Below are 16,660 nucleotides of genomic sequence, written 5' to 3' on the forward strand. Positions count from 1 at the left end.
CTACCTTAGAAGTGAAATTGTATTAAGCTTCCCCAATAACAGCAGAACCCATATGAGATTTGTATGTTCACATCTAGTCCAGTGAACAAAAACACTATGTAAACAAGTCATGGATAATTGAAAAGAAAGTCTCCTGACTGCTTTCCCTGGGACCTATCATTCAGGTAGATGGGAATTTGGTTAAATGGCAGGTAAGAAATTACTTTTTCTATTGATTTTCCTTTAGACATCAAAGGCAGACAAATGAAATGGAGCAATTTACTTTGTCGAGCTCTGAAATGGTATTCAAGCAAAAACATGTCAGAAACTATTATTTGCAATCATGTTGCTCTTATTAATCCTGAGGAAAAACGGATAAATGAAAGCGCACAAAGGGATTTACTGGGCTACAGCACATTTTCAGAGTGTTAGTGCAGAAACAGTAGCAAGAGACAAATACAGTCACATAGAGTAAATACAATGAAAAGGAAAATGAATGTGTAACTTTTAAACAAAGTCTTTACATTTGAGATTTGGTTTCTGCGATAATTTAAAGGGATTCAAAAATGAGCCGTATCCAATTTGCGACTTTTGTTTTATTTATTTAAGCACACTATGCAATAGAATTTGTAACGGCAAGAGATTGAGTGTATATTGCCACACAACATTCAGGATTTTGAACTGTTCCAACTTCATTTTTCATCTCATTAAAATTACAGTAGTCCTATAAACTTACCCAAAAAGACACACGATAACTTTGCTTTTCATTTCCCATAATTGAAAGGTGAGACTACGTCTGTGATTTGTAGATGACTCCTGTAAAGGAGACCGCCTTAAGCCGCAGCACACACTTTCATTGTGCGGTGTAAAACAGCATGTGGTATTGGTAACTGCTTCTGTTCAAACCTTGTAATCATTACCTGGCATCTTATTGCCTCTGTGGCTTTTAAAGCTCTTGTCTCACACCCAGAAAACAGGGAGTTATAGCTGATCTTTTATTAAAACTTTAGGAGAGCCTCCCTCTCCGGAGGGGGCGGAGGAGGAGTGGTACAAATTAGTGTTGACAGTAGACACTTAAAGCAGGAAAATCACAGGCCCACTGGGAGGCAGGAGCCACATGGGGCTCCCCGCCTGTGTAAAGAACACTCCAGATTTCACTTGAGATGCAGTTGCCTTTTAACAGGGCAGGGGGAATGTCAACAGACCCTCTTGAATGAACCAATAAAGCCACTAAAGGGAGAGGATTAACCAGCTGATATCGGGACAGCGGTTTGTTTTGAATGCAGCCCCCCTTTGTGAAGCATGGCCGGAAACACACTGGGCGGAACATTTCCTTTGATAAGCATGCTGCTACTCTGCCAACATTGTGTAGTTAATTGTGTTCATATTTGATTGTGGTCACGGCGGACTTAACCGTGTAATTATATTCTGACGTTACTGCTTAAATAAATGGAGTATAAAAACATGACTTTGTATTCATTTGTAAATGACGCAAATCGAACTGCTTTCTCCTGATCACAACTTTTGACATAAAAAGGAGCCATTTCCTTCTTAACTCTTTTGTACGGTAGTTGCTCTATTATTGCTTTTACTGCCCATTTATCAGAAAGCACTGCTGTTCGTAAGTGAGGCTACACAACATGAAACAGTAATTACAAGACATCAGGGGCTTTCAATCTCCTCTTAATTTCCCAGCAGCTGTGATGACAAACCCTTAGTCCAATTAATGTGTCAAAATATGACCCAACAATGTCATGGCCTTCTTCAACCCCATAAACATCAAATAAAAGGCATGGCTTAAAACAGCTGTATTTGAACCACAATGACAGCATTTAATTTCTATAAACGACCAAACAAAACAAGCAAAATTGCCCATTTAGTTGTTTTTTCTCAGGTGTTGAACTTCATTTAACAACTGCAGCTGAACACGACGAGTTAAAGAGGGAAGCTCTGTGAGTGACATTTGATATATGAATAATTATATCTCAGAGAGGTGAACTGTTTTAAAGTTAAGGTCTGTAAATAGAGTCTAATGAACTGGCTGCAGCATGAAAGAATTGTGATAAATATAGGTTTAAATCTCCACACCGTCAGCCATTCACTACAAGGCTTACAATGCACAAAACACGTTTAACAACAACAACGCATTGTCTCTATAGAGAATGTTTAATGGTAAAACAATAAAACATAAATTATAATGAATTAAATCTTTATTAGATCTGATCCTCTTCTGTCTCTCTTTATATGCAATCTGCATGAGGTAAATGATCTGTGATTTTATTCTCATTAATGAAACTCGATGCTATCATTAGCAGTTAATTCACAAGTTAATATCCAAGCTACAGAAATTTCTTTCATGCATCAAGAACTTGTAAACACATAATCCTGTGCATGTCAGCCACAGAGAATTTACTTGTTCTTCTTCTCAAGTCTGCCTGAAACTTGACTTGAATATATCTTTACAGTGGGTCGACACTGGGTCCTTGCACTTAGATAGATAGATAGATAGATATATACTTTATTAATCCCCAAGGGGAAATTTCTTGTCATAGTAGCGCCGTACAACTTGAAGATACAAATAAACACACAAGATAAAAGATAAAATATATAAAGAAGCAACAGGGATGAAAGATATATACAAATACAATAAAAAATAAAGTAAAATATAAACGTATATATATATATATATATATATATATATATATATATATATACACACACACACACAAAAGAATATAATACAACTAACTGGAATGAAATATATTTACAGCCGCAGAGTGTATTCATTAATTAAGCAAATTAAATGTAAACAATAGATAGTGCAAAATGCAAAGTATGTATGTGAACTGTAATAGTAGTATACACGTATACAGTGATGAATTAATCCACAGAGGATCTAGCAAGCGGTGAGTTGTTGTAAAGTCGTATTGCCGTAGGCAGGAATGTTTTCCCGTAACGGTCCTTGTTGCAGCGGAGCGTGAGGAATCTCTTGGAGAAAGTGCTCCACTGAACCTGCAGTCGATGGTGGAGAGGGTGGTCCGGGTTGTCCAATATGGACAAAAGTTTCCTCCTCTCCACCACCTGTTCCAGAAACTCCTGCTTGCACGTCAGTACATACTTAGTTCACTCACTGCCATGATCTATAATTTGTCTTTTTCAAGCATTAGTAGGTTATGTGGCAATGTTAATATACTAAACATGGCAATAAACACCTTAAATATGCTCCATTAAAAACCTCAAAATCAATGTGACCTAATTGTTCCTAAATTGTTCTCAGGTGTCTTTTCATGAGTCCAGAAGATAACTACTGAATATTATTCAGACCAAGGACTGCAGACGATTTAAAATACTAGCTGAACAATTGAAGGTGTTCACAATGATAAAGCTTATCTGTATGCCGAACTAAAGCCTACTATGTTTCAACTTGAGGAAACATATTTTCATATGAGACATCTGAGAAAAGTACAATTAGTATTTTGAGCATCTATCCCCTTCACTTGGAGCTTTTTCTTTCTTATGTCAACCAAGGTGGCGCGAGATGAATTTAGGCATTTGCAATGTGCATCTGATTTATTAGGGAGAAGGTAAGGGTAAAACATAGAGGGATTTCCCTTTAATCAGATCTCTCAGGAGTCCATCTAGTGGACCAATACCCCAAAGAGTTTCCTTCTAAAAAGCCGGGAATATTAGATTGGCTGCACGCTGCCACAGTTTTAGATTCAATCAGAGGGAATTGGGGAGGATTTTGTTAAATCTAAGAGCCTTTTAGATCTCTGAAAAGTTCATTTCTCTTCATCTATTAACTCTGTATAAAAACCTACCATCATTTATGCATTTGTCCATTTAGAAATCCTCCAGCTCGTGAGCTGTAGATCTGAGCCCAAATTCTGAGCTTACGCATGACCAATCACAGAGGTGCGTGCCTCAGAGCTGAACCACAAATGGATCCTTCCCAGCATTGTAAATCAGGACCTCAAAGAGTATTATTTAGCCTCAAGCAAAGAGTGCTTGTTTATCAGATGGTGCCCGAGTCCAGCATGAAAAACTACACATAAATCTGGGTACCTTTTATGTGCGCATGGAGACTGCCTGGCTCTTTCTGAGTTAAAGGCTCTCAAGAATGCAGAGGTAAGCATGGCATTCATGTCAAAGGGCATGCGTTGTATGATGAGTACGTGAAGACTTGTTCTAAGGAATGTGGTTTATGACATGTTCAAACATATTATAATTGGCCTTAATGCACTCTAAATGAGACCTGTGTCACAGTGTTGTGCTGCTGTAACTTAGCCACTTGATTCAAGTGCAGACAAACAAACCATAAACCACACATCAGTGACAAATCATAATGCTTAAAGGGTGAATTCAAGGTGAATCTGTGGCTTGGCTAAAGGTTTTGCATTCATGATTTAGTGTGTGTTGTCACTATACACGTTCAATAAGCATTGTCAATTTTTCACATGAAGTGTCAGTCCGTGCCACAGTACATCCGACAGTATACAAGATGTAAGTTATCACGACTGCAGCGCTCCAGCGGGTAATTTTCTGAACATTTTATTTTGTTGTCTGATATATTGTCACTCATATATGGAGATGATAGACCCCAGATGATAAATCAAACGTGCAGTGGCTGCCTCTGATAACTCAATAAGCACCTGGACTCCTAACATGTCACACCTGCACTACTACGTATACCACTCTCATTCTCGGGCCTCACTGGGGGGCTCAATACACCTGCCAAATACCCATCAGAAGCCTAGCAGCTGGGAGAGAAACATCATGCATGCTTAATTAGGAGGTTCAGGAACCATGGGAAGTGGTTGGCAATTCTTAATGAACAGTATATATTCCTGGCTATATAAAAATACATTAATTTATATTGCATCAGTATGTAATAAAATGCGACTTCATTTATGTAACTAAATTACAAACAAAGAGGATTTAATGACTGAAACATTGTAAATGATCACCTCCGCCATAAATTAAAATAGATGCAATATACTTTTCTCAAACAGCACCTTATTTGTTAAAAAGGTAGAATCTTCAACAAAGGGCAAGAGAAATTAAAGCTCATTCTCCACTGCAGAGTATTAAATAGTCTTGATTTAATGAGCATACTTAACAAGAGAATACCAAGAGGAAACTTTGCTGATCAATATTATTGCATACTACTTTCTATCCAATCAATCAAGTGTCTGCTTAGGAGCCATTACCAAGTGTAATAAATAGACGGTTTGTTTAAGAAAATAATAATATACTGATTTACAAACCCCAGAGGCATTTATTAAATTGCATGAAGAAATGTTCGATGTCATATATGCACAACACACAAAAAGCCATTCAATGGATAGATTGTGTACTCACAGAATGTCAACAAGTATTTATAAGCCAAACAAGGACTTTCAAACGCTACACTTGAATGTATAGGATTGCTCAGCTGCGTAGGATAAAGTGTTAGAGATGTTTATTGTCAAATCAGTTCTTTATACATTTATTGTTCCAATTACAAATGTTACATTTCATTCACATATTTCAGAACTTTCTAACCACAGCTGGTGGTTGATTATTATAAAGTCAATTACTTGATGGGTCTCAAGTTAAACAAACCAGTTAGTGTATGGCCAACAAAAAACATTCTGAATTCTGAGATAAATGTCTCCTTGAGCTTGGATGTGATGTCCTTTAGAAACACACTATAGTTGTGTTATGGCCAGAGGTTGTGTTATGCACAGAGGCAGGAGTGTCTAAGCGGGCATTTCAGACAGGAGGTTACACTTCCAATGAATTTCGTAGGTGTTTTACGGAACCAATCTTCTAGCCAGTCTGATAGTATTGCTCATAAGGTGTGACTCTTATCAACACTACACAAGCTATGTGTTTATCACAGACTTTGAGTCATACGCACAATACTGATATGAGGTCCAATATTGCTACAGAGGCTGTAAAGCCTATACAGGAGTGAGGAGGCGAGAAGCAGCATGATAACTTGTCCTGCCTATGAGCGTCCTGCTGTAATTATGGTATTCATGAAAAGATGAAAAAGAGTACAGACTAAATCTGTAGCTGCAGGCAAAATCAACAGCTTGGCATTACGCCGTGACCCCTGCCTATCTTGAGGATACGGCAAACATACCAAAACATAGCTGCTTTTTCTCATCAGTCAAGAGTGAGGGAATGAAGTGCATCGATTGCTTGTGATTATTAACTAGACTGAGATAAGCCCTCTCCTTATTATGCAGATTACTGAGGCTCCCCGCTCCAGCATATTGTACAGATGCAAGGGAGCAGCTGCTCTTACAGATGGTGGGTACACGGATCTATCATTATGCCTCCATTGTCTCCACTTCAATTGTTTGGGGGACAACAGAACTGTATCAAAGAGGAATCCGACTGCAATGAATTAAGAAAGAGAAACCAAACCATCAAGTAAATTTATACACCGGAGGCTTTGAAATGGAGAGGAGCGTAAAGCTGAAGCTATTTCATATATATAACCATGGAGTCGCCCAGTCATGTATACTGTACCCAAATCTGTTGGATTCAGCACTGTGCACCAAACATATGTTGTTGCTGTTTTTATTTTATTAACAAACAGATATTAATTTAGGATGCAGATAATAATTAAATATGAAAAGAATTGTGAGCAAAAAGTCTACAACCAAATAAATACATGAATAAATAAATGCAATTATTTTAACATCTTTTTACGTTTTGATTTTGTGAAATGTAAAAATCATCATAACACTTATTTTCTGTCAAAAACTGCTCTGTTGACGGCTCCAGAATTTTAAATATTAAACCATTCCATAAGGCCAACCACAGCGAGGGAAGAATATGCAGACAGCGTCAATTTTGCCCTTAAGAGGAACCTCTGGTTGTCCATTTGACTCGCCACACCTCCTGCTGTGCACTGTTGAGATCAGGACACTGGTAGCTCCTCTGATCAAACATGACATTACACTAGAGGGAATTACATGCTCAGATTATAACAGAGAAGGTCACACCGAGTTGTAAGTCATGACAGCAGTCTCACACTATTTTGCGGATAGCGGAGGGTAATATTACTTTAAGAATTAATGCAGTGACATTAAACTGAGCACCCTACAAGTTTCCAACCCTCATCAGGCAGCCTGGGAATTTAAGGTTAGATGGAAATATCCCCACCACATACAGGGAGAAATTATTAGTATTTTTCTTACACGTGCAGCTGGCCCAGGGGGTGACAAATACTAAATGAAATGATAGAACACATACTGTAGGGTAGAATAAGTTCATACTGTACATCAAACAAAGGGAGCATATTACCGAGAAGCAGACTACAAAGTGCAGTCTGTAAACCAAGTCTTAGAATTGTCTTACACTGAAGTCACAAAAAAAGTCATTGTTTTTGATTCATTATACTCTATTGGGTAATTAGGAGTAACTTGGGTAATCAATATCTTAAATTGTGATAAACAGTTTGCACACTTTAAAGCCAGGAATATAACATTCAAATATGTTCTAGATGTGTTAATAATATTCAATACAATTCAATCTGCTTTATTGGCATGAATATAACAAGGACAATATTGCCAAAGCGTCAAGTCGAACTTGACAATGCTTTTGATCAGTATTATTGAGGTGGAGGGCAGAAGAATAAAGGGCCATGTAAATGTCCAACACTCTTTATTCCATAATTTTCCTGCACACCAGTGCCGGTATGGAAAATTAAGCTCAACAGAGCGGCCAGCAAGCCAACTCAATAATGTCCACAATTTAACTGGATTTAATTCATATTTTACGTCATTGTATACATATATTAAGGATGGATCTTGGGTGTTGATGATTTTTGTCTTTGAGTGCATTTATTCTATGTAACAAGAGCCATTGATTACAAACAAAGAGCAAACATCCATACAGTAAAATGCAGTAATCCCCATAAGGTACAGAGAACTAACATTACTTGATCCAAATAGAAAATCAACTACATAGCATAATATTTTCTTTTTCAATATCCTACAGAAGCTGCTGTCTTCAGATGACCTCAGTAGGAATTAATACATTCCTGTCTACCATCTTCTTTCATACGATGTCATTATTTAGTACTGAAGTAGAATTCATGGTATGAATACAACTTCCAAACAAGGCATAGCCTCCAAAAACACTTTGCATGTGGGTAAAAACACACAAAGAGCAGTGGAAAATAAGTAGCTTTATCCCAGCAGGTCAAAAAGCCATATTTCAACATTAATTCCTTAATTTGTATCTGCTGTATTCAAATAAATAACACTTTTCCTTTCTTCAGTCATGTGTCACGGGTGGATAGATTGAGCTCCTGTCAGAGCACAAAGCTCCCCTCAGAAGTCCACATTGCCTCGTCTGTTGTTAGGACCTGGTCCACATGGGGCCAAATTTGATTGGAAAGCCCAAAGGGAGGAGTTCCACCAGTCACAGGGGCATTGTTAGTGCCTCCAAAATGGCCAGAGAAGAATGACTGATTATGCAACCACAGCTAGGGTTACTAATAGGAATTCTATTTGAATTTCTAACATAACAGATGTTTGCTGGGCACCTCCATGGAGTGCGCATACACAGTTATGCTAATTTGCCAGTGTTTCCCTTCAAGTTAGCTCAGAGTCATTAGAGCACACAGCTAGCTTGGATCCCTCTGTCAAACTAATAATTGGCCATTATTGATATTAATTAACATTTTTGCTCTCTATGTCCTTTTTGACCTGCTATCTGTTAGTAAATCTAGTTACTGAGTCCTATTAGGGCAATAAAATCCACGGGACTCTATAGTAGTTGCAAACCATTTATCAGAAAGAGAACATAAAGCCAATTAGGAATGGGTGCAGACAGTTGTCTTCATTTTCCACTGACTACTTCTTGATCTCCATTATAAATTGCTAATAGGGCAGATTCTGGGAGGAGAGGGGGGTTACCATTGCTCACTCTCATCCCTGATGACAGGTGAAGAGGACCAGTAGCCTTGATGAGGCTACAGCATCATCAGCTGCTGTTTTTTTTCTTCAGTCTTTTTGTTGAAGGACGTGCCGGTGAACCTCCCTCTCTACTGCTGGTCAATCATGTTAATTGGCCTTAAAGTAGAATATTACAGAAAGCCATTAAATTGTTGATCGTTCATCCTCCGAAAGTAATAGCTTTTGGTCACTCTGCTGTTATGAGGCAATGAGCATCGGAAACACTGTACACCATAGGTTTATGGGCTCAGATCAAGAAATCCTAATAGGTGTATATTGACTGGTTTATTTTCCACAAAACTCCAAAGGGACCGGTGGTTGCAAGAAAATATATCAAAGAGGCTATCAACAATGGTTGGGTCTTCTGTGTAAAATCAATAGTGAGCCATAGATGGCTTGAGTTTTCACAGTTCTCTCTCGTCATTTAAAAAGACTGTAGGCTATATGATGCTTTGAAGGACCCATGAGATTTTTGTATCGTAGCAACCACACTATATGTTTGAAAAGACACCGATTAGTAATAACCTCATCTGCTTTGCCTTTGGTGAAAACATTGTACGCTTTTTTTTTTTAACTTGATGAGAGGTCATTGCTGCTCTAACCCCCGACACTGATACTGAAACAGTGATTGAATGGTTAAGTTTTCTAGAACAAAAGAGCTCAGCAGCATAAAGCATCACGAGTTGTTGTTGAAGAAGGTAGTCTAACATAACCTGTGTGAATAACAACTTATTCTCCTGCTCCCTGAATGCAGATGCTACCGAGGTAGTTGGGGTTTATGACAAGAGGTATAGCGGTCCCTTAAATGAGCAGTATTTAATAGCCTGGTTTCAAGTGTAAAGGCTTTCTCCCCTGTGCATTACTCCAAGAACCTAATTACAAGTTTCATCATCAATCATGAGCTTTATTTATTCAGTGAAATGAATTTCTAATTAATAACTGATGAGCATTATGGCCTCGAAGACTGTAAAGCAATTAATTATGGTTGGCAACGGGGAATATCCATGTAAAGGAGTATCTAGCGCACAGTTACAGCACAGTAGTGCCAACAGGCTAATGTCCACAAAGAAGAGGCCCTGGATTGTTTTTGTACCTATGCTTTATTGAGATAATTACTTTCATGAATGTTGTCTGGGGTCTGTCATACTGTTGGCAATGTAATAAACACTGAAGAACTGAACTTAAATGTTGTTAAATGCTGTTAAGAGCTGCCGTCTTCTACGCTCTGTGCTGCCACCATCACAGATGTTTTGTTTTTGATTTTTGATTTTTCTCACACTGCAAAAGAATATAGTGTATGTTTAGGCAAGATACTCATAATGTACAGACTTTTTATGATGAACATTACTTTAAAACATTAAGGGCACAATAGCTATTGCCATTTCTTTGGTTTCTGAAGAAATTTCTCCATGAAGATTTAAAAAGTGCTTTTTTAGCTACTTTTTAGCTTTTAGCCTATCTTTAGTAAATATGGTTACCAGACCTAATACAAAAGTGAATGAGAGGCAGTCTATCATCTAGTCATTTAAAAAGTTGTACGATTTGCTGTCATCAGGACGAAGGGAAGAGCAGACTATATATCATACATCATATATATCAGGTATATGTACTATTAATTCATTACTTTTGAGACTTAAAGTTTTGTCTTAACTGTTCAAGATTTTAGCAGTGTTTCAAAACAGGGTAAAAAGAGAGAAGACAAATAAACACTGGCGTAAAGAGAGAATTACATAAAAGCATGTCTGCAGAGATAATATAGGCTGGAAGAAGAGATTAAAATGACAGCCCTGATTCTGCTGGTTTGACCTCGTCGAGGAGGGTTTTACAGAGATGATGGCATTTCTCGCACTCTTGGTGAGAGAAAAGTATAATTACACTCAAATGAATTCAGTTATGGGAGCAAGTGTAGGTTTCCTTTTGTATTATGTACACAGAATATACATATCCCTGTGTACTGTCATTTGCAGGTTATTAATGACTCTCTTGGTGATAGTTTTAATGCATATTATCACATTTCCCACAGCCTTATAAATCCCATAAACAATGCATTTTACTTTTTCTCCATCACTGCAATTGTTCTTAATTCATATTAATATCCACAATGTAGAGGCAAAGTCTTAAATCTTCACATCACTGTCATTGTGCTGTGTTAACCTAATTATTTTCAAAGTTATATATCTTTGCAATAACCATGGGTCAAACACAGAATGGTTCAAATGAAGGTAGATTATGTACATCTTCATTCAGACGTTTTAATAGACACATTATGGAAGAGACACAAAGAAAGCCAAAATAATGATAAAGAACCATGAGAGGCTGTAATTCTTTCATTTACTGAATGGAAATCAGCGAAGCAGCTCTTTAATGTATCTGTTGTTTCAATTCAGCATAATTTTTTTGCACATTTGATGCAGTTTTTTGTTGCATATATTCATCTCACACACAACTCTATTTGCACAAAACAGAGATGGATTGAGTCATGCATGGCTGTTTGCCATCTAGAGTAAACGTAATAAATGTGCATGACTATACTGTAATGCTGAATGGTCTTTTAAAGTATAAAGTTAGTTGTTGTGAGAACAAGGCGTGTGCATGTGGCGTATGGCTTGTGTCAGGTTACAACTCTCCGAGATTGATATGTCTGTTTGAACAGTGTCTAACCAGACCTCAATTTAGTGTGTCTTTCACTTTCACATTTGTATAAAACAGCAGCAATCAAAAACTGGACTGGGAACATGTCCTTTGGGACTTTCTTTTATCGTTTCATTCATTTCCTTTACACATGCATTCTCTAGAGGGTCACAGGGTGCTGGAGTATATGCCTTGGTCAATGCCTTTGTCTAAAGTCAAAACTATAATAGTACGTTGTAGTATTTAATAACGTGAAATAATATGTGTGCAAGAGCAGATGTCAATCAAACTGAATTACAAAAGATGCAGCCTCATCAAGATAATCACCACAAAACTCTCATGTCAGATCCACTATTTCTTCCTAATTTCCCTCTTTTGGAGAGCTTCTTTATTTTTGATGTGCATTGTGGAACAACAAGCTACTTTAGCTCTATCCTTATCATGTTATACACTAACTATACATTATGATGCAACAACTCAACAAGTATGTCTTGATGAAGTTTACTTTCATTGTAAAAGAGTCGGCAAAGCTGAACTGGATTTTTTGGTTGGATACTTTTTTTTAATCTCGCTTACTCTTGCTGCTTTCTCAAATGTTCCCTAACCAAGCTTTAAACCAGAGACCTAAGTCTTCCTAATGCACTTTGCATAAAGTTATGCTGGCACAATAAAACACAGGGTAGTCTATAACTATAACTATGTGCAGTTTGTTTTCACAGATCTGTTCAAAAAGCATGTATGTTTAAACTCAAGCACAATCTCTGCTTATATTGTCTCTATGTAAAAAAAAGAAAGAAAAAAAGCTAGATTTTATTACAGATGCCATAAGACTTGTGAACAGCCAATTGACTACTGATTAGTGCACTTGAACTTTTTGACATGTGTCTTTGGGGTATTGAACAGTTTGTCGGCTGTGAATTCACTACTGGTTTTGACTCTTTTGTCAATTATCTTTGCTTTTATTACACTTTCACTTCACTTTGAACTGAATTTGGGAACTGATTGGAACACACAAGAGAGAGCACAAGCAAAACTGCAGAAATGAACAAACATTGCAACATGTGATGGTTGTGCTGCTTTAGGTACCAGTAAGAGGATGAAACTCAACCCAGGAAATCTCAAAGGAGAAATAGATCAATTAATGCTACACAATGTATAGTATATAATAGTAAAGTGCAGGACAGTACATTACAGTAAGTGGGAGTTACATTGTTGCAATGAATGAGGAGCTGCATTTTGTCATGAGGTGCTAATATCTGTCTGAAGCATCTACTAATGCAAATACACAGTTTGAACACAGCCTCTGATGCTCCGCCTGAAATGTATGTACAGTTTACGTACGTTGTGTACGTTTACAGGATAACTGGCTACATTTGCACAAGCAGGAAAACTTCTGAATAGTTAACCTCAATCCATGGTGATAACTTGGGCAACAAACACACAATAGCTTTAGAAATCTGTGCTTACTTACTTCTGCCATTTGCATAGATGGGGTACTGGCCTCAGAATCTGAGTCGGTTCCTGGCTGCTGCTCCTATACTGAGAGGGTGAAATGCAATGGGGGGAGAAGTATTTACATCAAAGTAGCAATACCACAGTGTACAAATATGAAGTCCTGCATTTAAAATGTTAAGTAAACGTACAGAAGTCTTGGAAACAGAAAATACTTCAGTATCAAAAGTAAAATTACTCATAATGGAGAACAGCTGCTGGCAATATTTGTATAATATATTATTGAACCATTATTATTGGTTTATTAATATGTAAGCAATATTCAAATAGTGTTGGTGAAGATAGAGATAATTTTAACTGATGCTACTTTGATTACTTTAGGTAGTTTAATCCTTTACAATGTAGCGAACTCAGAACAGAGTCTAGGGCCGAGAAGTTAAAAATGTTGTGACGTCTAAGTATCACGTGATTAAATGGAAATACTCAAGTGAGGTTCAAGTATCTCCAAATAGCACTGAAAATAACGTTACAGTATTATTATTAACCACCGGTAAGTATAGTGTTAGTTCGGTTAAATTACCATTTAAGGTAGCCTATCTGCGCCACCAGTTGCCCTCGCGCTGGCTTGACGCTCGAGCGAGGCACCGTTAGCAATGTCTCACGAGCTAATTCAAAAACAAGGTTGCAACTTGCTTTCCGCCAGTGGAATCTCACTGTCGTAAATACATTGTGGTGTGAGCTAAATCGAAGACTTAACTAACGCACAACCCGAGAAAAAGCGAGCTAACTTCTCCACTTTGACGAGGTCAGATAATGACGCGACAGGTGGCGTTAGCGTGAGCACTATTTGTGCGTAAAGAGTCGTGTCCTGACTGGATGGAGAGCTGAACCCCAGCCTTCCTATTAGCTGGTATCACTACGCCAACGTTTGTCTCCATTTGGTCTCCACGTGGATGTAGAATTACAGTAGAAAAAATAGATAAATACATGCAAAATACTGGTTAGATCTAGATAACGTAGATGTTAGTCTATATATTGCTCAGTGGATGTGCAATGATATAATATTTTAAAGCATTTGATTTTTCCACCCTTGTCCTATTTCCACCGATATGTGTTTATTCCCCTTCTCATCTTATCTTGTCTTATCCTAAGAATGTCCCTGTGTTACGAAACTGTTGTAGAATATAACACGTTCAGCAATAGTATACAAGTCTGGATTATTTTCACGGCCTATACCTTTTATCAAAGCAGTGTGTGCTGCCTGTCATGTGGAATAATTGTATGTCCCTCTCCTCTTAACGGATTACACATGATCGGTTGAATGAACTAGTTGTTGAACTTGGCAGAAGTCAGCGGGTCAGTTCATTATACATTATTCCACTTTTACAGCACTGCCAGCTCACCACTGAAAGTACATACTCGATGTCATCCTTCAAGATGAGTGAGACACATATAGAAGAGGCAGGACTGTGCACATCCTATAACTGTCCTTCTCTGTAGGTTTTTCCACACACACACACACACACACACACACACACGCACACACACACACACACACACACACACACACTGGAAGCTCTCGTCTTTCCATCTGGTGAAGTGGGCTGTTGTGATTGATTTGTGGATTTGCTCCCTCTTTTTTTCTCTCCATTTAAGTGAAATAATGTATGGAAGCAATCTGGCGACAGACATTTTGGAAAATCTATTTGAAATCATTTCAGCTGAAGCCATGGCAGTTTGTCTTCTTAGGGGAGAGGAGCAAAGTATAATTGTCTGCAGTCTAGTAAAACACAGTATAACTGCCATCACACTTGACTGAGCTTATAGCCAGCTAGTCCCATGGCCTCTAGAAGATAGAGCAGTTAATGTTCCCTTTTATTTTAGAGGATGTGTCACTTGTATCGCAGATTTATACCATGATACAGCAATTTTGTCCAAACAGATGGATAATGGTGTCACCAGCAAAAAGCCCTGTTTTTATTGAGTTTAGAGCATATTGTTTAGATAGGAGGCTGTGTTGAACCGCTCTGCCAGCGCTTTCTCTCTTTATCTCTCTAATCTTGCCAGTATTAGATTTGATCATTTTTGTTTGAAGGAGGAAAATGTGGCTGTAATGGCTTCCTAATAGCAAACACAGGGGAAACAAATCCAGAGACCCTGTTCTGTAGTGCTTCCATAAGCACCACTGATTTATAGAGGTCTTTATGACAGAAAGGAAAATGATCTGCTGCAGGTATAAATCAGGTGAGGAGTAGGAAATTGAACTTAGATATCATCTTGTCAGATGCTTAATGCTCTTCCTCCTGTCACATTCGATAGGACCAATTTGGAGAATCCTGCAGAGGTAAAAAGAAGACAATTAACAATGACAGTGTGGTAATAGATGAAGCTATAAAATGAACCTGCTGCCTGCAGGATGCTTTGTATGATTTCCACATGAGGTAGTAGCAGGGGTGTGTTGTCTCGGCCTTCCATTTTTCCCTATTCAGGTTTTTGGTTTCTTGAGCACATAAATATGTAATATTTCCAAACAAAAAAACAAGAAAACAAAGCGATATACATATATTTTGTGCTATGCACTATAATTGAATTATCATCCTGCATATGACAGGCCTTGTAAATTTAGGCTAACCTTGTTTTTATGTCATTGATTCCGAGGGCATGTTCTCTGCTGACACTATATAAAACTAATCAATATATCAATTGTCAACAACAAAAAATACGTATGTACAAGAACAATGAAAGTAAGAATAGCCTAAATATATTATATTACTGTATTTGGAGATAATTCAGTATATGCCTACACCTTAATTTCAAGTTTTTTTGTTTTTAATAACATGATATAGTAAATATTTCCATGTATAGGCTATGTTGCATATGTCCTTTTCTAGTTTATTATTTAATCAAGGTACCACAGTTGATTGTTTGCAATAATAATTGTCAAACTGTACAAGTGCTCAAACAGATGTCATCACTCAGTGGTGTAATGAGTTCAAGATAGGACAGAGAATGACAATGCTCTCTGATCCCTGAATGTCACTCTGGTATAAACTGCAGCACAGAGGTTTATTGCTGGCATCGTGTATTCAGCGGCATGCATTCGTGATTTGACAGATTGAATGTGGGGGTTGGGAGGATGGAGAGCCATCCATCTGGGTGTGTAGGTTTCAAATGACTTGAATTTTAAAAACTAATTTCTTGGAAGCTGATGACCTTTTGTGAAAAACTGATCAACTTTGTCATGTGGCAATTCAAGCCCAAGCAGCTAAGGAGCAACAGTAATAGCCAGAGATCCAGTGCTCGTGAACCATTATCCCTCGCAGCTCATCAAGCCAAGCTCTTGTATAATCTAATCTGATTTTAATGCTTCTCTGAAGGAGATTGTGCTCTTATTACTGTGTAATGATGCTTCTGCCAAGAGCCAATGGTGATGTCTGATATCAAAACCATGTTAAACTGCTTCTGTGACACTCATCTTAGCATTTTCCACATCGTCTCCAATGCACAAAGGCCTTATGCTGTATATTTATGACTTTGTTGTTCTTCCTGTTGCATACTTCCTGATGGACAGAAACATGGTACATCTTTAAAAATCCCTTCTTTATTACTTTTGTCTGATATGGTGCTTTTTTTGTATT

The sequence above is a fragment of the Taurulus bubalis genome (assembly GCF_910589615.1).
Source record: "Taurulus bubalis genome assembly, chromosome: 15".
In the NCBI taxonomy this organism is placed as follows: Eukaryota; Metazoa; Chordata; class Actinopteri; order Perciformes; family Cottidae; genus Taurulus; species Taurulus bubalis.